At 51.2% G+C, this 23,495-nt stretch overlaps 1 protein-coding gene across 2 annotated transcripts in view; it reads right to left on the reverse strand.

The window, feature by feature from the left end:
* Nucleotides 1–23,495, reverse strand: part of LOC147664879 (uncharacterized) — a 97,794-nt gene that overhangs the window by 23,371 nt on the left and 50,928 nt on the right. Inside the window, exons 1-2 of one of the 2 annotated variants that reach the window (XM_086949933.1) lie at nt 22,443–22,603; nt 2,378–2,447 (exon numbers count right to left, since the gene is read on the reverse strand). The gene's annotated coding sequence lies outside the window, so the exon portion shown is untranslated. Of the gene's footprint in view, nt 1–2,377; nt 2,448–22,442; nt 22,604–23,495 lie in introns of those variants that run through there. The other variant, XM_086949932.1, reaches the window with a different exon arrangement.

The following is a 23,495-nucleotide window of genomic DNA, read 5'->3' on the forward strand; positions in this document are numbered from 1 at the left end:
GATGGGCGGACTACAGGGGCTTGACACTGGACCCCCCGGCAGAACCAGAGGAAGATCTTTAGCCCCGTGTGGCCCGGCAACCCCGTTCCCACACACATTCACTTGCCACATATTGAATTTACATCGACACTGTATATACACACATGCATGGGTTTAGGGTGGGATCCAAGGGAGGGTTCTGGGAGTTGGGTGAGTGGGTAACTGAAAAGATAAAGACGGGGATGATGTTTCTAGTATCCTTGTATTGCAATGATTTCTTGAATGGACACTCAGTCCTATTTTTATGATTGTATCATTATGTTTGGTGGTGCCATCCTGATTGTAGGGGGCCACTTTATTTCCTGTGCTCATCTTTATCAATAAACTTGTTGTGAAAAAAAAAAAACTGAACTCGGACAAAACGGAAGTCCTCATCTTAGGATCACCCCCCTCCGCCTGGGACGACCCATGGTGGCCACTGGCCCTGGGAAACGCACCCATACCTACGGACCACGCACGTAACCTGGGCTTCATCCTTGACTCCTCCCTCTCGATGACCAGACAAGTCAACGCCGTCTCATCATCATGCTTCAACATCCTACGTATGCTCAAAAAAATCTTCCGTTGGATCCCCACCGAAACAAGAAAGACGGTCACCCAGGCACTGGTCACAAGCCGACTGGACTACGGAAACACCCTTTACGCCGGAACCACAGCCAAACTACAGAAAAAACTCCAACGCATCCAAAACGCCTCAGCCAGACTCATACTGGACATCCCCCGCCAAGCTCACATTTCCGGTCACCTGAAAGACCTCCACTGGCTCACCGTCAACAAGAGAATAATGTTCCGTCTCCTCACCCACGCACACAAAGCCCTCTACGACCTAGGACCCGAATGCCTCAACAAGCGCCTGTCCTTTTACACCCCCACCCGCCAACTACGATCGTCCAATCAAGCCCTCGCCGCAATTCCACGCATCAATAGATCCACCATGGGGGGAAGATCCTTCTCCTACTTAGCGGCCAAAACCTGGAATTCTCTCCCCACCCACCTCCGCCTTACACAGAACCACCTCTCCTTCAGAAAACAACTAAAAACTTGGATATTCGATAAGTAAAGTACCCCCCTCTCTCAAGCGCCTTGAGACCCTCTGGGTGAGTAGTGCGCTATACAAATGCTAAACTTGAACTTGTGAGGGCTTCAGTGAAGCACGAGAAGGTGTCTTTATAAAGTACTCCCAAACCCCCCCTAGCCTTTCCTTCCCTGTCAAGTCTGGACAGAGCATACCCTGAGGGGATGGCCTCCACCAGGTCAGGCCCTGAGCAATCTGTATCCCAGGTTTCAGTAATAAATATCCAATGAGGCCTACGGAGGGAGACAAAATCATTAAATTCTGTCCTATGTTTAATCAGATCTGGCGTTCAGGAAATACCCCGAAAAAGTCTGTTTCATGGGTAAGGATCGGGCTGACAAGAATCCCCTTGGGGTTTCTTAGCTACCTCCAATGGAATGACTGTCTTACAGTTAACACACTCATATAGGCCAATGCTCACAGTTCATCGACCTGCAGTGCACATCCTTCTATCCTTCTGTCCTTGAAGCTCCAAGAGCAGTCCTCTCGGGTAAACAAGGGGCTTACCAGGGTCTACAATAAAAAGGACAGCGTCTCTGGCACAAGGCGTAAACTTGGCATGGACGGGCACAGACAGGCGTGCCTTTGGCGCGCCTGCTGCGTGCATTCGCTGTGCGTCCGGCCCGGCATTAAGATTAAATAGCTGGGCCAGTCAGGAACAACTAGAGCGCTGCCCATAGATCTGGGACAGAAGTGGAGTAGAGAAGCAAGGGTGAAACACTCACTTCCCTCCACACAATTGGCGAGCCGTGGTGGACCGGGGAAGGAGCAAAAGACCCCTAAAAGCCCCCCCGCTGAGATGAAGAAAAAAAGCGGAAGAGTTCCTGGAAAGAATGCAGTAATCCCACACAAGTAAGCAATTAAAATAGTTTTTAAAATATTGCCCCATTAGAACGCACACAATGATTCAATAAAATTTAAAAATCACTGTCACTTTCTAAACGCAGTAGCAGTGCAGCAGCGTGGCACCTCTAATCACGGTGAACCATCATCACATGGTGTAGAGGAGGAGACAAATGTGATAATAATGAAGGAACTGCTGGGCAAAACTGACCTAAAAAGGAACTGGGCCTGCACTACACCACCAACATGTTCCAAGAGTGGAATGTGGCTCCATCAGGTGATTATCAGAAGTTTGATAACAAGAAGAATAGTGCACAGAGTGAGTCAAAAGGGAAGAGACAAAAAAAACAGAGATGAAGAAAGGGAATAGAGAAAGAGGAAACAGGGGAAACGGAAACATAGAGTTATAGTAATCCTTACCTGACAATTATGGTATTTTGTTCCTCCGAGGGTGGCAGCCTCGCTGCACTGCCTGGTAATCCCAGAACACCTTGAAAGGAAGTAAAGAAATATTTGTGCGTCAGACGACAATAAACAACAACAACACCAAGACCATTTATTAAGCGCATGAATACACTGGGGACAGTGCGTCTCCGCGCTGTAGAGACAATCCATAGCCACACAGAAGACCAAAACCAAAAAAGGAGGGCCAGGGGTAGCACAGCGAGAGCACTAAACATTAGGATACAGAAGGGTTTTCAATTTGGACCTGAAACGAATTTCAGATGGTTCCATTCGAAGCACCAAGGGAAGATTGTTCCAGTCTTTAGTGGCCAGGAATCCAAAGGATCTCCCGCCCATGCGGGCATTCCGGATTCTTGGAACTGATAACTGCATGATTCCCATAGATCTCAGCAAGCGCTTGGGACGATGAATGTGCAGCATGTTTTGGAGGTACACTGGTCCACGACGATTGGCTATCCGATGAGTAATGCATAAGATCTTGAATCTAATTCTCTCTTGAATAGGTAGCCAATGGAGAGTGTGGAGAGAACGCTTACCAGAAGATCTCCTTGGCAGTTTCAGGACCATCCTGGCAGCAGCATTCTGAACCCGCTGAAGGGTAGTCATACGTTTTTTACTAATGCCGCATAGCAGGGAGTTCCCATAATCTAGCTGAGAAGTGACCAGGGCATGGACCGAGGTCTTTCTGGCCTTAAGAGGGAGCAGGTCAAGTATTTTCCGCAAGACTCTCACCGTGCCATAGCATTTTCCAGCTGTTATCCCAACATGAGGCGTATAGGAAAGTTTGGTGTCAAGCACGACACCAAGATTTTTAACTGTGTCCGACGGAAGCGGCATGGGTCCTAACTCAGAGGGCCACCACGCTTCAGACCAGATGGACGGAGCGGAACCTACAATCATAAGTTCCGTCTTACTACCATTTAAGCGGAGACAGTTCTCCTTCATCCACCTTGCCAGAGCTAATAGGCAGGCCGAGAAGTTTTCGGCTTCCCCAACTGGGATCTGAGATAGAGTTATCACCAGTTGGGTATCATCTGCGTAAGATACAATATCAACGCCGAAAGACTCCACCAGCCTGGCAAGGGGTTCCATATAAATATTGAACAATGTCGGGCTCAATATAGACCCCTGCGGACCCCTTGCCTGAGTGTTTTAGGTTCCGTCCTGAAAGGGGGACAGTGCACCTGAAATTTTCTGTCAGCCAGAAAGGAAGCCATCCACTCATAAGCTGATCCTGTTACTCCAATCTCACGCAGGCGAGCCAGCAGTTTAGGGTGTGACACGGTGTCAAACGCCGCGCTTAGGTCAAGTAAGATCAAGGCGGCCGTTTGACCTTCGTCTGTCTTACGGCGGAGAAGCACACTTCATCACAAATAACCGTCCTGGATTTACAAAACAACCGAGCCCAGGGAGAACCAGAGTCTGACTTCAGCCTCCTTTCACAGCTATTGCTGTCAATGTTCAACAATTAACCCCTGTGGTGCCGCATGCGGCTGTTAACTGTTCAACATTCACAGCAACAGCTGTGAAACAAAGGTTTTGGAGTAACTGAGGTGTTTCAACCCCCTCGGTCTCTGGGACACCGTTGTTTTATTGATTAACACATTCTGCCCTCATGAGCAAACAGTGTAATGACCTTATAGTCAGCCGTAGCAGGCAATACTGCCCCTTAAAGGACCGCTCCCTTGGTAAAGGCCCTTGCCTTTGGAGCTACAACAAGCTTAAAAGCTATATTAAAGGTTTCAAATAATTACTGAAGGCATAAACATAGTTACTCAGTCAGAGAAATAATGATCATAATATTTGCAGGAGAATCACAAAAAGGTAACCTCTAAAGTATATCAAAAGCCAGAATCAGCTAAGAAATAAGAAAACCTTTTTCTATAATATCAAATAGCAATCTGACATAGAACCTGCTTAGTTAAAAATGAAGAAAAAGTTTTTAAGTACAAAATCAGTAAGAGGACTGACATGTAGTCTGCCTTTAGGAAAAGTGTAAAATAAAACAATTCCAGCAAATATCCCAAAACAAGTTTTCAGACAGAGAGAACACATTATTTACATGGTTTATGATGAGGTACAAATGACAGCAATCAATAAATGTTCATTAAAACATGGCACAACAAAATGTAGTTGAATAAACCACACCTACAAAATGAATAATGAATTGTGACTCTTCCCCTAACAGCCACAAGTCATTTTACAAGGTAATTCCCTAACATAATAAATGGATCTTAATTACAATATACGTTTCTGGCCATTCATCATTGACCCAATTTGTACGGGAACATTTGCTGACAGATTATTTCTTGTTTATTAGAAATGCTTACAAGTTGGACTCCTTACCCAAGAGCGGTGGGTTGGGAGCTCCCGTCAGTCTGACTGTGGAACGGGAGGCACATTTATTGATTAAAATAGATGCTGGATTCCCATTTACGTCTTTTTCTACAAAAGGGCCACTCTGGGTGACCTCTAGGACTGCCCCAAGCATGCAATCCTTCTCCCGTCTCAGGCACCGTCATTGTGTCTGATTCAGTCCAGTAGAAACTCCAAGTGTAGATGCAAGAAGTGGAAAATACTTATTAATCACTAAAGGATTTTGTTGAACTCCTGAATTTGTTGGGAATTTGGCGTTCTATTCTGCACTGGGCTGTGGGACCATCGGGACTGAAGGCATGTTCCAATATATCTGCCTTTGATTCTGCATGCTCGGCACAGAGGCCAGTTGGGCTGGGACCATTGACTGAGACATCCCATTTGGTGCCATCTAATTCATGTTCCAGTTTCCCAGGTTCCTGCAAACATCGCACAGATCATGTCTTATTCTGCACATTATTAGTGTTTGAGGTATTTAAATTGCCACTGTTAGTAAACCCTATACCCTAAGCAGGGCCGGACTGGCCGTAACGGCTTCCGGTGTTTCCCCGGGGGGCTGGAAGAGTGGGGGCCGATTCTTTAGTGCTGGGAAACATATTTCTTACTGGGGGCGGTTTTCCTGTGGTGCTGCTATATCGCCCCCCAGCAACAAAAGAGGCAGGGAGCTGGTCCGTCAAAATTGTCAGGCCTGGTTTGGGTTCCCAGTCCGGCCCTGACCCAGAGGAACAACATTTCCTCCTTGAACATACTGAACATCATTACTCTGCACACCAACGCCGTGCACATCCAAATTCACACCAGCAACAAACCCAGAATCAAAACAAGAATACAATCCGTGAGAACCACTTTCGTCACCCTTTTGGAACATTTTTGTCTGAGCCATCATTATTTTTATTTTGATATTGTTCTGCTTAGTAATACAATTGTTACTACAGTACTTTGGTTACAACAAAGTCTCATGCAGAATGTTATTCTGCAGCGCCTCACATTTTGCTGGATATGTGCACTAACCTCTGGATGCAACGCTAAATGATGCGCCCCCTTTTACCCGGTCTTCGACTTTGCAATATTGTCTGTAAATCTACATTAATCTCTTGTATTATAATAAAATGTTTTGAGGCGCTTCACTCTGTGGCTCTTCAATTGGCCAGTTTACAAGCAACTTACACTCATTCCACAAATCTCTTGGGACAACAATTGTGAGAAGTTGGCCTGAAATGCAGTGCTCACTATTCTAGTGATCACTATGTATCAGTCCAAACAACCCTTATTGATGATTGGTTGTAAGTCAACCTGATAGACCAGCTATCCTAGTAGCATGGACAAGAGCAGTCTTTAGGCTAAACTCTAGAGGGCGTGTTAAACCAGCTGTTATACCATCACATATACCCCTTGAACACCAAGTGAAAGGACACCACACAAGTTGTTATGAAAATAAAAGGATATTTATTTAGAACACAACAGCCCTGGACTCTTTATGAGGACAGGGCGCTAAGCACAATACAAAGCTCTAAAAGAAATTCTGAAAGTCGCACAATTTACACAAATCCCCGAGGGGCATGAAAAACCATATACTCTAAAAGTGGAATGCGAAATACTAGCAGGTAAGTAACTAGTCTCAAAGGCTTTAGGATCGCTAGGACTGGACTACTGAACCTTCAGATTACGAGCAGGAGGCCTAGGGAGATCGGGTGCAGAGTGTGCACTCTCACGCGGGATGCGGGACAAAGTCTATGGATGCTAGATTTCATAAAGTTAGTGTTATCGGACGAATCCGACTAGGTAGAGCTGAAACGAAAAAGGATCTGGACACTTAGATAGTTAAGCTATGCTGGAGGACCGAAATGCTCAGGTTACCTAGCCCAGGGACTGCGGCTGCATAGGGCTGAAAAGAAGTCGGGAATCCTCGTTGCAGTCTATGGAGCCTGAAAGAAGAAGTTGCTGGCAGGCGACCAGTGATGAAGTTCGATGTGATCCAAGCCTGGATCGAGGATGAAGGATACCTGTAAGCAGAGGGGACCAAGTTCTGAATCACTAGCCAGTGATTAGATGGGCACCAGGATGGCACCGGACGAAGTCACCTTGACCAGGTGAGTGGGCGACGCTGGGCTCTGCAGTCTCTCGGACCAGGAGGCGTTGTCGGTGACCAGGATGGAGGTACGAGCTGTCCCACGAAGGTATCTGCTGTCGACGTCGCTGGACCCAGGATTGGGGCAACAACTCTTGGCAAATGCAAGCCCACGGGGTGGACTCAAAAATGGCGTCTGGAGTGGACCAGGAGGGTCCGAGGAAGGTCCCCTTCAGGAGGAGACTAGGGCCAGTCTAGATGAGCTAGACCAGCGGTGAAATAAACGTAGGACGTCGTCTGGAGGGTCACTTGCCAATGGGCAAGTGACCGGACAACGTGGCAAGCGACAAAGAAGCAAAAGGGCCCCACGCAGATCTGGAGGATGCTGGGGGGCTGGTCTTCGGTGCTCGTGCTGCTTGGGGTTGGGGCTTCTCCTACCCCAGTGCACCCACTCGAGGGTCCCTCGGTGGTCGTGCTAGGTCAGTGTCGTGCTGGTTCTGATGGTCGCCGGGTCCTCTGGTCTCGTCGCACCTACGATTCTCAGCTGTGCTGTAGAGGCAGGTTGAGGTCAGAGAGGGCAGGGAGTCCGGGTCTCGTCGTGCTGGGTCAGTCTGGTTCCGGAGGAAGGACGTTTAAGCAAACCGCAAAAGACTTAGTTGGTGCCTGCTGCTACAGGGTGACTACTCCTTAGTCACAAGGGAGAAATCTTGAGAAGAAGTCTTGAGTTCCTTTCATAGAAAGTAGTTTCAGGATTCAAAGATGATCTAATTTGGAAGGGTCCCCGCTCCCACCTTTATACTAAAGAAAGGGGCTGGTACGGGACTAGGTCCTGCCCATGGGGGGGACCAGGAAGGGGGGTGGTTACACCCCTCTCCCATGCTGGACTTTCCCCAGCTCAGGGGCTGGTGTGCCCCTGAACTGGTTCAAGCCGGCCTATGCATAGTGAGCACTGGGGTGCCACTTGCAGTCACCTTCCTATTCAGCCCTGCCTACCTAGGATACACAAAACCCTGTCTGGGATGGTGCTAGCACCGCCCCTGACAGAAAACCCTTTGTCCAAGCTCTGCTCGCTGGAAGGACTCCCAGCAGCAGGAGGTCAGACTTGTGTCTGTGGTGGCAGCATCCATTTTGTGATGCTGAGGCTCGAGTTAACTTTAACCGGGGTACACAGTTACACACATGTCGTGTCCCTCTAGAAGGGTGGAATGCTAACCCCGTCGCCAGAATTGGCGAGGGGTTAGTATTCCAATTCGTATGACACCTTACTCGACATGTTTTGATAAAGCGATACCATAGTTGGCATATAACCGCGAGGATTATAATGCACTTAAGAGTATATGGTATGCGTTATCATGGAACAGCTATTAGGACTTTGGTTCCGCAAGCTGCAAATGGGCTCAGCTCATGCCAGAGCACCATCTCACATGATTCCAAGCACTCTGCCTTCAGGATTGTCAAGGCCTGCCATAGGGGTGACTGATAGGAATCTATGTGTCCATTTTAGGGTTAGATATAGGTATACTATATCTACAGCAAAGGGTGATTACAACACCTGGCCCCAGCTGTCGTGCAGCCAGTTGTGTCAGATATAGATGGCCAGCCAGGGGCGGCATAATACATGCTGCAGCCCCTGGTAGGCCCTGGGTACACCTATGCCCTGAGTTACAGGGTCTGATAAGGTGGGCCAGTACCAATTGGAAAATGCACCTAAGGTACACGTGTCAATTTAGTGAGAGAACAGCAAGGCTGTGGGTCTGATTAGCAGGCCCACAGCCAGAGAAGTCGTAAACCAGTGAAGCAAAAAGCAAAAATCTGGGGTGATCATAGGATTGCAGACCCTACCCTCCTACATGACCCCCCCCCAAACTTTGGGACAATAAACTAACCTTGACCAGGTGAGTCTTCTTGCTCTAAGTGGAAATACCTGGAGAGCCCATCTGCATTGCCATGATCAGTGCCAGGTCTATGCTCCACTGTAAAATCCATCCCCTGTAGGGAAATGGACCACCTAAGCAGTTTGGGATTTTCACCCTTTATCTGATTTAGCCACAAGAGGGGCTTATGGTCGGTCTGAATCTTGAAATGAGTGCCAAACAAGTATGGCCTCAGTTTCTTCAGGGCCCAAACCACAGCAAAGGCCTCCCTTTCAATAGCTGACCAATTCTTCTCTCTGGGGGTCAGCCTTCTGCTAATAAAAGCAATGGGCTGGTCATTACCATCAAAATTCAGCTGAGATAGAACAGCTCCCACACCCAACTCAGAAGCATCTGTTTGGACAATGAATGCTTTGGAGTAGTCTGGACTCTTTAGGATGCACATGGCCTGCTTTAGGTCATCGAATGCTTTCTGACAGCCTGCTGTCCACTGAACTTTTTTTGGCATCTTTTTACTTGTCAGGTCATTAAGTGGAGTCACAATTGATCCATAATTTCTGTCAAAATTCCTGTAATAACCAGTCAGGCCCAAGAAAGCTCGAACCTGAGTCTGGGTGGTTGGAGGAGCCCAATCCTTGATGGATTGTATCTTGCTCTCCAGTGGCTGAACCTGGCCTCCACCTACAAGGTAGCCCAGGTATACAACCTGTGTCTGCCCTATCTGGCACTTTGTGGCCTTGATAGTGAGACCTGCTGCTTGCAGTGCCTCTAACACTTTCCTCAGGTGGACCAGGTGATCCTCCCAGGTGGAACTAAAGACAGCTATATCATCAAGGTATGCTGCACAGAAGTCATCCAGCCCAGTGAGAACTTGATTCACCAGCCTTTGGAAGGTGGCAGGTGCATTTTTCAAACCAAAGGGCATTACCACAAACTGATAATGCCCACCAGGGGTAGAAAATGCTGTCTTGGGCTTGGCATCCTCAGCTAACCTGATTTGCCAATACCCAGTTGTCAGGTCAAATGTGCTTAAGTAGTTGGCAGAAGCCAATCTATCTATAAGTTCATCTGTTCTTGGTATTGGGTGGGCATCAGTCTTAGTGACTGCATTGAGGCCTCTGTAGTCTACGCAAAACCTCATCTCTTTTTTACCACCCTGGGTGTGAGGCTTTGGCACTAGAACTACTGGACTAGCCCAAGGGCTATCTGAGGGCTTAATGACTCCCAGCTCCGACATTTTCTGCACTTCTGTTTTGATGCAGTCTCTGACATGATCAGGCTGTCTGTAGATTTTACTCTTAACTGGCAGACTGTCACCAGTGTCAACCTCATGGGTACACCAATTGGTTTGACCTGGTGTCAGAGAGAACATATGTCTAAAGGATTGAAGAACTTGTTTGCAATCCTTTTGCTGATGCTCAGAGAGGCTGCCACAAAAGACAACACCATCTACTGACCCATCATCAGGGTTCTGAGTGAGCAGGTCTGGGAGAGGGTCACTCTCCTCCTCCTGTCCCTCATCTGTGGCCATGAGCAAGCTCATGTCCTTCCTGTCGACATATGCCTTGAGCCTATTCACATGGAGCACCCTGAGGGGGCTCCTGGGAGTTCCAAGGTCCACCAGGTAGGTGACCGCTCCCTTTTGCTCAATGATTGTGTGGGGCCCAGACCATTTGTCTTTGAGTGCTGCTGAGGCCACTGGCTCCAACACCCACACCTTCTGTCCAGGCTTGTACACAGTCAGGACAGCCTTTTGGTCATGCCAAGCTTTTTGGAGTTCTTGGCTTGCCTCAAGGTTTTTAGAAGCCTTTTCCATATACTCAGCCATCCTGGAGCGGAGACCAAGTACATTGTCCACTATGCTGGTTGCAGGCTTTTTGAGAGGTCTCTCCCATCCTTCCTTCACCAAACACAGGGGTCCTCTTACAGGATGCCCATACAGAAGTTCAAAAGGGCTGTAGCCAGCCCCCTTCTGTGGGACTTCTCTGTAAGCAAACAACAGGCAGGGTATCAGGACATCCCATCTACGCCTGAGCTTTTCAGGTAGTCCATGAATCATCCCTTTTAGGGTCCTGTTCAACCTTTCAACGAGCCCATTGCACTGTGGATGATAGGGTGTGGTGAACTTGTAGTTGACACTACATTCCTTCTACGTAGCAGTCAGATATCCTGACATGAAGTTTGCACCTCTGTCAGAGACAACCTCCTTAGGGAAGCCCACTCTGGAGAACACTCCAACTAGGGCTCTTGCCACAACAGGTGCTGTAGTGGTCCTAAGGGGAATAGCTTCAGGATACCTGGTGGCATGGTCCACCACCACCAGTATAAACTTGTGCCCTGATGCTGTCTGGGGTTCCATTGGACCAACAATGTCAATCCCCACTCTTTCAAAGGGTACCCCCACCACAGGCATTGGTATAAGGGGGCCTTTGTTGTGCCACCTGACTTACCACTGGCTTGGCAAGTGACACAGGAGCGACAAAACTCCTTGGTATCTTCATTCATGTGAGGCCAGTGAAAGTGTGAGACAAGTCTGTCCCAAGTCTTATTCTGGCCTAAGTGTCCTGCAAGGGGAATCTCATGGGCCAAGGTAAGAAGGAAACCTCTCTGTGACAAGGGGACGACCAGCCTCCTGGTTGCACCAGGTTTGGGGTCTCTTGCTTCAGAGTTCAGGAGTCCATCATCCCAGTATACCTTGTGGGTACCTGTGGCGTTCCCTGCAGCCTCAGCAGCAGCCTGCTGTCTGAGGGGTTCAAGAGAAGGGCAGTCTAACTGTGCCTTCCCCATGTCTTCTCTGGAGGGTCCCCCTGAACCCAGAAACTCAACCTGATCAGGTTCAAGTTCTTTAGGCTCAGTTTCCCTCAGCTCTTTGAGGTCAGCCTCCTCTGAGACTTGATCCTCAACCTGGGGCAAGGGGGAAGGCAATGCCTTAACCCTACTGCTCTTCTTCTTGGAAGGTGTCTGGTCCATTGTTCCAGCATCCAGCACCTGTTCAGTGGGGCATCTTCTGGCCTGTGACATAGTCACAGCAAGCACATGTGCTGGCAAGCCTAACATTTCCATGTGAGTCCTCTGCTCCACTTCTGACCATAGTGATGACTCCAAATCATTGCCCAACAAACATTCAACTGGGAGGTCTGAACTAACCACAACTTTCTTTTGGCCACTTACCCCTCCCCAGGAGAAAGCCACAATTGCCATACTATGGTGGGTGGTGACATTGCTGGCATTGGTCACTAGGTAGTCTTTACCTAGTATGATCTGTCCAGGGTCCACAAAGTTAGGTGTCACCATGGTGACACTGGCACAAGTGTCCCTATAGGCCTGAGCCATCTTTCCATTTATAAAAGGTGTCTGCCTGTATTTGCCCAAAGTATTGGGACTTGCATCAGGGGATATATCCATATCCCCTGTACAGACAAGGACAGCCTGAGTGAGTGTGCCAACTAAGTTGTCATACCCCTCAGATCCCAAGGTTTACCCAACTAATCCCTTGGGAGGTGCACTACCACTGCTGACTGTACTAGGGGGTGCAGGTGCCTTAGGGGCTGCAGTGGTAGGAGTCTGCCCTCCTTTCTTGGTGCACTCACTAAACCAGTGAGTTTTACTTTTACAGTATTGGCACCACCTTTTAGACTGGCCTTCTTGAGTCTTCTTTTTCTGCTGTGAAGCCTGACCCCCACCCTCTTTGGTTTGTTGGGGGCCTGTTGAAGACTTCTGGTAATTTTGTTTACTCTTAGTATTACCCTTTTGGTCTGCTTTCTTCTGACCACCCTGGTTCTGGCCCTGGTTCTGCTTAACCCTTGTTCTGACCCATCTGTCTGCCTTCTTTCCCAATTCTTGGGGAGAGGTCAGATCCGAGTCAACAAGGTGCTGATGCAACAACTGGTTCTTACCTGACCAGGCAGGTTTTGTCCCCAATCGCGCCACCTCCCACAACCTGCGCACCCTCCAGGCTGTCATCCAGGACATCACCCCCAAGTGCGAGGCTGCAGTCGTGTTCTTGGACGCCACCAAGGCGTTTGATTCCTTGGAATGGGACTATCTATTGGCTCTGTTGGAGCGAATGGGGTTCCCTTTTAGCTTCCTTGATTGGATACGACTGCTTTACCACCAACCGATGGCCTCGGTGCTGCTGAACGGATCTCGGTCTGATCCCTTCGAAATCCACCGTGGCACGAGACAGGGGTGTCCACTATCCCCGGTTCTGTTTGCGCTCGCTATAGAACCCTTAGCGGCCAAACTGAGACAGCACCACAATCATCGTTCCCTTATATACCCGGATAGGCAATTGCTCATTGCTCTCTATGCTGATGACCTGACCCTCTATGTCCACAAACCCAAGGAAAACCTTAATCCCCTTCTCCGTGAAATCACTAAATTCGGTGGGTTCTCGGGCATTCAAATTAATTGGTCGAAGTCAGCTCTATTTCCACTAACTGACATAACAACACAGTTCCCCCTGGATTACCCCATAGTCTGGGAGGCGGATGAAATCAAGTATTTGGGTATAAACGTGACAAGGGATCGCAACACTACTATCAGAGCCAACTATGGTACGGCCCTGGACGCGTTGACTGATAAGGTCACCAGGTGGATTCACCTTCCGCTATCAATGGCTGGCCGTATCTCGTTGATCAAAATGGTTGTGCTGCCCAAATTATTATACTTGTTCACCAACATCCCATATAACCCCGGCCCCCACTTCTTTCGCTCCCTCACTTCCCAAATGTCCAGGCTGATCTGGGGTGGTAAGCAGCCTCGAATTAGCATGCGCACACTAATGCTTCCTTACAACCAGGGGGGCTTCGATGTACCGAATTTTCGTAGATATTACGACTGTGCACAGGCTCACTTTGTTGCATACTGGCTCCACCCCCCTCCATTTATGGCCCATTTGGCAGTCGAAGACGGCTACATGAGGCCGACTCCACCGTCGGGCTATCTGTATACTGAAACCCAAATCTCGGAGCGTGACCCCAGTACGGTGGACTGCACTGTCCTTGCCTGGAGACGCCTGGCTGCAGCATTAGGCACACCCTTTCTATACTCGCCTCTGATGCCACTTTCTCATAACCCTAGACTTCGTATCGCCTGCGAGGAAATAGGACGCAAGATGCTCACGCGCCTGGCGCTGCACACATGGGGGGACCTGTACCTTCAGGGTATCTTCAGAACGTCAGCACAGTTCTTTGGGGATGTTTCCCCGTCTGTTATGGATACCTTCCTGTATGTACGCTTACGTCAGAATGTGAAGGCGGTCACCCCAAACTTCCCGGACGAACCGGAGACGGTACAGCCCCTTCATACCCTCCTCCAAACCGACTCTCCAAAGCATGTTGTCTCGTTATTATATAAACACACTCAGGCGGCCGGTTCCCCACCTGCATTACGAGCTAGACATGATTGGGACGCTGACCTGCAGACCCAAATGACGGATGACCAATGGACGGAGAGCTGCGCCCATGCTGTAGCCGTAACAGGCAACGCTCGCCTCCGCCTTATACACTACAAATTTTTACACAGACTCTACTATACCCCAGCTAAACTACATCGTTACCGGCTCAGAGACGATGGCCGATGCGCCCGTTGTGGGGCGGAGGGTGCAGATTTTTTCCATCTCGCCTGGTCATGTCACAGGGTGACTGCCTACTGGGAGGAGATATTCGCGTCCGTATCGGACATGATTGGCGTATCTGTGTCTCCCTGCCCTAGGATAGCATTGTTGGGGCAGACTGACCTCCCTTTGCAAGCCCATCGTAAATTCTTTGCTCTGAGCTTCCTCATAGCGAAACGTCACGTGGCGTGCCGCTGGGGGCATGGTCGCGCGCCCAAATTCAAGGAATGGCTCGCGACGATGACTACCTGGCAAGACCAACAGCATAATTACGCCGAACTACTACCCCTCAAGTCAAGGCCTAAAGACATATGGGGCCCGCTTACTGCGTACCTTCTGCGACTCCAGGCTGTCACGACCAGGGACTCTGACACTCCAGGCAGTGGGGAAGCTTCTGGGCCGCCCCAACTTGGGCCTCACACCTAATCTCTCACCGCCACACCACACTCTGGGTTCCTGGGGTGGTTAAGGTTGCAAGCTCCGCCACCCACTCCCCCACTTTCTTAATGTTTGCCTGATGAGAACTTCATGACCTTACTCCACTTGTTGACCCTCTCGCCTTTGGTGCTGCCTGCCCCCCGTCCCCCCCCCTTGTATCATACAACCCCCTCCTTGGACCTTGGATGGCGCGTTAGGGGGACCATTAGTACTGTACAGACTGGCCGTGGGGAGCTGGATGTTCGCCTCTTTGCCTCTTTCCAACAATTCCTGGCGGGGTGGGGGGCGGCGGGACACGAAGGCTAAGACTGGCTTCATCGGCCACACCAGATCGTAGAACCACACAATTGCGCTGTTGTTGACTGTTGTTGTTTGGGGGAGGGGGGGGGAGATAAACCAATGAAAAAGAAAGCCTCAGGCATTCACTGTCTCTTATCTGTTTACATCTCCGTTCTTCTTGAATGCTGCCACACACAGCTCCTTCTAGTTTTAAACGCGGCCGGCCCTGAGGGGTTGTAGGCGGCTTGCTGTGTCAGAAGTTATCCTCTTCATTTACCCTGCATGCTGGACTCTGGGATTGCTGCCGGCCTGCGCCCGCAGGATGTAGGCGTTTACAGCTGTGTACCTGACAACTGCCTCAATAAAGGTTTTCACAAAAAAAAAAAAAAAAAAACAACTGGTTCTGACAATTGTTTAAAATCTGTTCCCTCATGATCAGATTGTACAATCCTGTGTAATCAGTAACCTTACTGCCCAGCAACCAGCCCTCCAAAGCCTTAGTGGCACAATCCACAACATCAGACCAATCCTGAGACTGAGTTTTCTGGGTATCCCTGAACAGCAACCTGTACTGCTCAGTGGTTAAGCCAAACCCATCTATCAGTGTGTTTTTCAGGACTTGGTAATTGTTAGCATCCTCAGCTCTAGTAATGAGGAGCTTATCTCTACCTTTGCCTTCAAAGGAGAGCCACAAGACAGCTGCCCACTGACTCTGGGGGACGCACTGGACAGTGCAGGCCCTTTCCAAAGCAGTTATCCATTTGTGGATATCATCCCCTTGTTGAAAGGGGGGCACTACCTTACTCAGGTGTCTAGTGTCTAAACTCCTGTCCTTTTCTCTAGGTAAAATGCTGCCACCAGTGGGGTCTGCCCCACTCAATTTCTGCTCTCTAGCAAAGGCAAGTCTCTCTTTGGCCAGGGCAAGTTCTTCCCTTTCAATCCTCAGATTGTCTTCCCTCATCTTAGCTTCATGCTCCCTCCTCTTAGGGGATGACATCCCTCTGTGAGAAGAGGTCTGAGAGCCATTGGTCCGAATGGATCTGTTAGAGCCTCTGGATAGAGACCTAACTCGTCCACTCCCAATGTTAAGCCTGCCTGAGAGTGGCCCTCGGGGTCCCCCAAATCCATTCTCATGCCTGCTTAAGTTGGTCCTGGTGAGTCTACTGACTTCTACTTGACCTTTGTCTGCCTCATCCCCTGACACTTCCTGATCCTCCTCCTCTCCTTCACTAACTGTTCCATTGAGATGGAGGTCAGGGTCCCCAAGGGTTCCCTCTAAGGGGGGCATGTTCCCATCTGGATTAGAAGGGTCTGTGTTAGCAGTTCTTCTGGCATCATAAGTCTCTAAGAGACCAATCAGGAATGGGACGGTAGGGTTAGAACCCTGTTTTAGCTTCCTGGAGGTACACACTTGTCTCATCTCCTGGAAACTAAGAGTAGCATATCTTGAAGTGACCTGTGGAGGGTCAACTGACACATGGGGGGTCTCCGAGTTCCCTCCTTTGTCTGACATGCTTCTAGTGTGGTGTAAGTGATGCACCTACCTAAACTATTTGTTTGCCTACTGATCCCTTGCTAAGAGTTGTAGTCAGGGTGTGCTAGGCCCTGTTGAACTACAATAGCTGATTCAGTGGAACTCAGAGTATTCTAAGCTAAGTTATATGTACCTGGGTACTTATGTGATCTTTCAAATGATATTCTTAGGATACGTGTGGTAAAACAACCGCCGCTCACCAATGTGAGAAGTTGGCCTGATATGCAGTGCTCACTATTCTAGTGATCACTATGTATCAGTCCAAACAACCCTTATTGATGATTGGTTGTAAGCCAACCTGATAGACCAGCTATCCTAGTAGCATGGACAAGAGCAGTCTTTAGGCTAAACTCTAGAGAGCGTGTTAAGCCAGCTGTTATACCATCACATATACCCCTTGAACACCAAGTGAAAGGACACCACACAAGTTGTTATGAAAATAAAAGGATATTTATTTAGAACACAACAGCCCTGGACTCTTTATGAGGACAGGGCGCTAAGCACAATTCAAAGCTCTAAAAGAAATTCTGAAAGTCGCACAATTTACACAAATGCCCGAGGGGCACGAAAAACCATATACTCTAAAAGTGGAATGCGAAATACTAGCAGGTAAGTAACTAGTCTCAAAGGTTTTAGGATCTCTAGGACTGGACTACTGAACCTTCAGATTACGAGCAGGAGGCCTAGGGAGATCGGGTGCAGAGTGTGCACTCTCACGCGGGATGCGGGACAAAGTCTATGGATGCTAGATTTTGTAAAGTTAGTGTTATCGGACGAATCCGACTAGGTAGAGCTGAAACGAAAAAGGATCTGGACACTTAGATAGTTAAGCTATGCTGGAGCACCGAAATGCTCAGGTTACCTAGCCCAGGGGCTGCGGCTGCATAGGGCTGAAAAGACGTCGGGAATCCTCGTTGCAGTCTATGGAGCCTGAAAGAAGAAGTTGCTGGCAGGCGACCAGTGATGAAGTTCGATGTGATCCAAGCCTGGATCGATGATGAAGGATACCTGTAAGCAGAGGGGACCAAGTTCTGAATCACTAGCCAGTGATTAGATGGGCACCAGGATGGCACCGGACGAAGTCACCTCGACCAGGTGAGTGGGCGACGCTGGGCTCTGCAGTCTCTCGGACGAGGAGGCGTTGTCGGTGACCAGGATGGAGGTACGAGCTGTCCCACGAAGGTATCTGCTGTCGACGTCGCTGGACCCAGGATTGGGGCAACAACTCTTGGCAAATGCAAGCCCACGCGGTGGACTCAAAAATGGCGTCTGGAGTGGACCAGGAGGGTCCGAGGAAGGTCCCCTTCAGGAGGAGACTAGGGCCAGTCTAGAGGACCTAGACCAGTGGTGAAATAAATGTAGGACGTCGTCTGGAGGGTCACTAGCCAACGGGCAAGTGACCGGACAACGTGGCAAGCGACACATAAGCAAAAGGGCCCCACGCAGATCTGGAGGATGCTGGGGGGCTGGTCTTCGGTGCTCGTGCTGCTTGGGGTTGGGGCTTCTCTTACCCCAGTGCACCCACTCGAGGGTCCCTCGGCGGTCGTGCTAGGTCAGTGTCGTGCTGGTTCTGATGGTCGCCGGGTCCTCTGGTCTCGTCGCACCTACGGTTCTCAGCTGTGCTGTAGAGGCAGGTTGAGGTCAGAGAGGGCAGGGAGTCTGGGTCTCGTCGTGCTGGGTCAGTCTGGTTCCGGAGGAAGGACGTTTCAGCAAACCGCAAAAGACTTAGTTGGTGCCTGCTGCTGCAGGGTGACTACTCCTTAGTCACAAGGGAGAAATCTTGAGAAGAAGTCTTGAGTTCCTTTCATAGAAAGTAGTTTCAGGATTCAAAGATGATCTAATTTGGAAGGGTCCCCGCTCCCACCTTTATACTAAAGAAAGGGGCTGGTACGGGACTAGGTCCTGCCCATGGGGGGGGACCAGGAAGGGGGTGGTTACACCCCTCTCCCATGCCGGACTTTCCCCAGCTCAGGGGCTGGTGTGCCCCTGAACTGGTTCAAGCCGGCCTATGCATAGTGAGCACCGGGGTGCCACTTGCAGTCACCTTCCTATTCAGCCCTGCCTACCTAGGATACACAAAACCCTGTCTGGGATGGTGCTAGCACCGCCCCCGACAGGAAACCCTTTGTCCAAGCTCTCCTCGCTGAAAGGACTCCCAGCAGCAGGAGGTCAGACTTGTGTCTGTGGTGGCAGCATCCATTTTGTGATGCTGAGGCTCGAGTTAACTTTAACCGGGGTTCACAGTTACACACATGTCGTGTCCCTCTAGAAGGGTGGAATGATAACCCCGTCGCTAGAATTGGCGAGGGGTTAGTATTCCAATTCGTATGACACCTTACTCGACATGTTTTGATAAAGCGATACCAGAGTTGGCATATAACCGCGAGGATTATAATGCACTTAAGAATATATGGTATGCGTTATCATGGAACAGCTATTAGGACTTGGTTCCGCAAGCTGCAAACGGGCTCAGCTCATGCCAGAGCACCATCTCACATGATTCCAAGCACTCTGCCTTCAGGATTGTCAAGGCCTGCCATAGGGGTGACTGATAGGAATCTATGTGTCCATTTTAGGGTTAGATATAGGTATACTATATCTACAGCAAAGGGTGATTACACCACCTTGCCCCAGCTGTCGTGCAGCCAGTTGTGTCAGATTTAGATGGCCAGCCAGGGGTGGCATAATACATGCTGCATCCCCTGGCAGCCCTGGGTACACCTATGCCCTGAGTTACAGGGTCTGATAAGGTGGGCCAGTACCAATTGGTAAATGCACCTAAGGTACACGTGTCAATTTAGTGAGAGAACAGCAAGGCTGTGGGTCTGATTAGCAGGCCCACAGCCAGAGAAGTCGTAAACCAGTGAAGCAAAAAGCAAAAATCTGGGGTGATCATAGGATTGCAGACCCTACCCTCCTACAACAATGAACACACTTAAGCTCTCTACCACCCTGCCTGGATGGACAGGTCTCATCTCTACTGCATCCCTGGACAGGCCTCTCCCCCTCTGCACCCCTGGACAGGCCTCACCTCCTCTGCACCCCTGGACAGGCCTCACCTCCTCTGCACCCCTTGACAGGCCTCACCTCCTCTGCACCCCTAGGCAGGCCACACCTCCTCTGCACTCCTGGACATGCCTCACCTCCTCTGCCTACCTGGACAGGCCTCACCTCCTCTGAACCCATGGACAGGCCTCACCTCCTCTGCACTCCTGGCCAGGCCTCACCTCATCTGCACCCCACCTCATCTGCACCCCTGGACAGGCTCCTCCCTCTCTGCACACCTGGGCACAGGCCTCACCTCATCTGCACCCCTGGACAGGCATCACCTCCTCTGCACCCCTGGATAGGCCTCACTACATCTCCACCTCTGGACAGGCCTCAACTCTTCTGCACCTCTGGACAGGCCTCAGCTCTTCTGCACCCCTGGACAGGCCTCCTCTCCTCTGCACCCCTTGACAGGCCTCACCTCCTCTAACCCCTGGACAGGCCTCTCCTCCTCTGCACCGCTAGACAGGCCACACCTCCTCTGCACCCCTGGACATGTCCCACCTCCTCTACCCACCTGGACAGGCCTCACCTCCTCTGCACCCATGGACAGGCCTCACCTCGTCTGCACTCCTGGCTAGGCCTCACCTCATCTGCACCCCTGGACAGGCCTCTCTCTCTCTGCACCCCTGGACACAGGCCTCACCTCCTCTACACCCCTGGACAGGCCTCACCTCCTCTGCACCCTTGGACAGGCCTGCCCTCCTCTGCACCTCTGGACAGACCACCTCCCCTGGACAGGCCTCACCTCCTCTGCAGCCCTGGACAGGCCTCACCTCCTCTGCTCCCGTGGACAGGCCTCTCTGCCTCTGTACCGTGGACAGGCCTTTCCTTCTCTGCACCCCTAGACGGGCATCTCCTCATCTGCACCCCAGGACAGGCCTCCCCTCCTCTGCATCTCTGTCAGACTCCACCTCCTCTGCACCCCTGGACAGGCCTCACCTCCTCTGCACCCCTGGGCAGGCCTCTCCCCCTTTGCACCCCTGGACAGGCCTCACCTTCTCTGCACCCCTGGACAGGCCTCACCTCCTCTGACCCCTGGACAGGCCTCACCTCCTCTGCACCCCTGGACAGGCCTCACCTCCTCTGCACCCCTTGACAGGCCTCACCTCCTCTGCACCCCTGGACAGGCCTCTCCTCCTCTGCACCCCTAGGCAGGCCACACCTCCTCTGCACTCCTGAACATGCCTCACCTCCTCTGCCTACCTGGACAGGCCTCACCTCCTCTGAACCAATGGACAGGCCTCACCTCCTCTGCACTCCTGGCCAGGCCTCACCTCATCTGCACCCCACCTCATCTGCACCCCTGGACAGGCTCCTCCCTCTCTGCACACCTGGGCACAGGCCTCACCTCATCTGCACCCCTGGACAGGCATCACCTCCTCTGCACCCCTGGACAGGCCTCACTACATCTCCACCTCTGGACAGGCCTCAACTCTTCTGCACCTCTGGACAGGCCTCAGCTCTTCTGCACCCCTGGACAGGCCTCCTCTCCTCTGCACCCCTTGACAGGCCTCACCTCCTCTAACCCTGGACAGGCCTCTCCTCCTCTGCACCGCTAGACAGGCCACACCTCCTCTGCACCCCTGGACATGTCCCACCTCCTCTACCGACCTGGACAGGCCTCACCTCCTCTGCACCCATGGACAGGCCTCACCTCGTCTGCACTCCTGGCTAGGCCTCACCTCATCTGCACCCCTGGACAGGCCTCTCTCTCTCTGCACCCCTGAACACAGGCCTCACCTCCTCTGCACCCCTGGACAGGCCTCACCTCCTCTGCACCCTTGGACAGGCCTCCCATCCTCTGCACCTCTGGACAGACCACCTCCCCTGGACAGGCCTCACCTCCTCTGCACCCCTGGACAGGCCTCACCTCCTCTGCTCCCCTGGACAGGCCTCTCTGCCTCTGTACCATGGACAGGCCTCTCCTTCTCTGCACCCCTACACGGGCATCTCCTCATCTGCACCCCAGGACAGGCCTCCCCTCCTCTGCATCTCTGTCAGACTCCGCCTCCTCTGCACCCCTGGACAGGCCTCACCTCCTCTGCACCCCTGGACAGGCCTCACCTCCTCAGCACCCCTGGACAGGCCTCTCATCCTCTGCACCCCTGGACAGGCCTCTCCTCCTCTGCACCCCTAGACAGGCATCTCCTCATCTGCACCCCTGGACAGGCCTCTCTTCTTCTGCACCCCTGTTCAGGCCTCTCCTCCTCTGCACCCCTGGACAGGCCTCACCACCTCTGCACCCCTGGCCAGGCCTCCCCCCTCTGCCAGACCCCACCTCCTCTGCACCCCTGGACAGGCCTCTCCTCCTCTGCACCCCTGTTCAGGCCTCACCTCCTCTGCACCCCCTGGACAGGCCTCACCTCCTCAGCACCCCTGGACAGGCCTCTCATTCTCTGCACCCCCTGGACAGGCCTCACCTCCTCTGAACGCCTGGACAGGCCTCACCTCCTCTGCACCCCTGGACAGGCCTCACCTCCTCTGCACCCCTGGACAGGCCTCACCTCCTCTGAACGCCTGGACAGGCCTCACCTCCTCTGCACCCTTGGACAGGCCTCACCTCCTCAGCACCCTTGGACAGGCCTCACCTCCTCTGTACCCCTGGACAGGCCTCACCTCCTCTGAACGCCTGGACAGGCCTCACCTCCTCTGCACCCTTGGACAGGCCTCACCTCCTCAGCACCCTTGGACAGGCCTCACCTCCTCTGCACCCCTGGACAGAGCTCTCCTGACATCACCATCGATTAATAAATTGCAGCCAAGTGAGTTGGCAGCTCTCCTACCTGATCAGAAACCTGTCCAGGCTCTCTCCTCCTCCTGGGGCTGGGGGGGATGGGAGGGGGGACAGGGGCAGATCTGTGGTGGTCTGTGAGGGTCTGAAGATGGAGATAACTGCAAACACAGATAGACAGGGCTCCTTCCTCCTCTGCAGCAGGCTGGACACACCAGGAGAGGCCGGAAGTGATGTCAGCACCGCTGCTGCTGCTGTCTCTGCCACCGCTGACCCGGAAGAGGAAACCCTTCTCACTTTCACCCAATGTGCAGCCCAGTGAGTTTCATCACCAGGCGAGGAGCTCCCTCTGGTGGCTGCTGACAGAACTGCCACCTCCAGGTTCCAGCAGTGAATACATTTCACACAAACAAGCTTTTATACCTGTAAAGACCTGGGATTTCAGATGTTACAGACGGGAATGTTTTTACGGGTCAGACAGTTCAACTACAGGGCCTCACACTTTGCTGCTGTAAAAAAGCATTTATAGCTTCACTTCAGGTGAACATCTTCCAAACACTGATGTAAAGGACTTAAGAGTATTTACAGAAAGGTGACAACTGGAAGTGGCAGTCTGTATTTAAATAAATATATCTGTATTTCAATGAATATATCTGTATTTTGAATATATCTGTATTTCGATAAATATATCTGTATTTCAATTAATATATGGGTATATGGGTCAGTTTTGCAATGAAACTGGGCAGCTTATTTATTCTTTTAAATAATTTATTTGCAGAACCTGACTGTACCTGAGACTGCACCGGAGAACCAGCCGAGTACCCGCACATTGGCTAAGCTGGCAACTATAGCCCACCAGATCCATGGGAACTTCTGGGCGAACTACCTTCCTCCTACCCCTCCTCGCTCTACTCCTCTCCACTTTCCTGCTATTGACCTCTGCCTTCACCTATCCTGGCCCTAGTTCCCACCCTGTTTATCTCCTCTCTCTACTCCTCTCCACTTTCCTGCTGCTGACCTTTGCCTTCACCTGTCCTGGCCCTTAGTCCCCACCCTGTCTATCTGCGAATTTTCCCTCGTCATCTAGCTATTTTGTCTGATGCCC

The sequence above is a fragment of the Lissotriton vulgaris genome, unplaced genomic scaffold (assembly GCF_964263255.1).
Source record: "Lissotriton vulgaris unplaced genomic scaffold, aLisVul1.2 SCAFFOLD_690, whole genome shotgun sequence".
NCBI classification, from domain to species: domain Eukaryota; kingdom Metazoa; phylum Chordata; class Amphibia; order Caudata; family Salamandridae; genus Lissotriton; species Lissotriton vulgaris.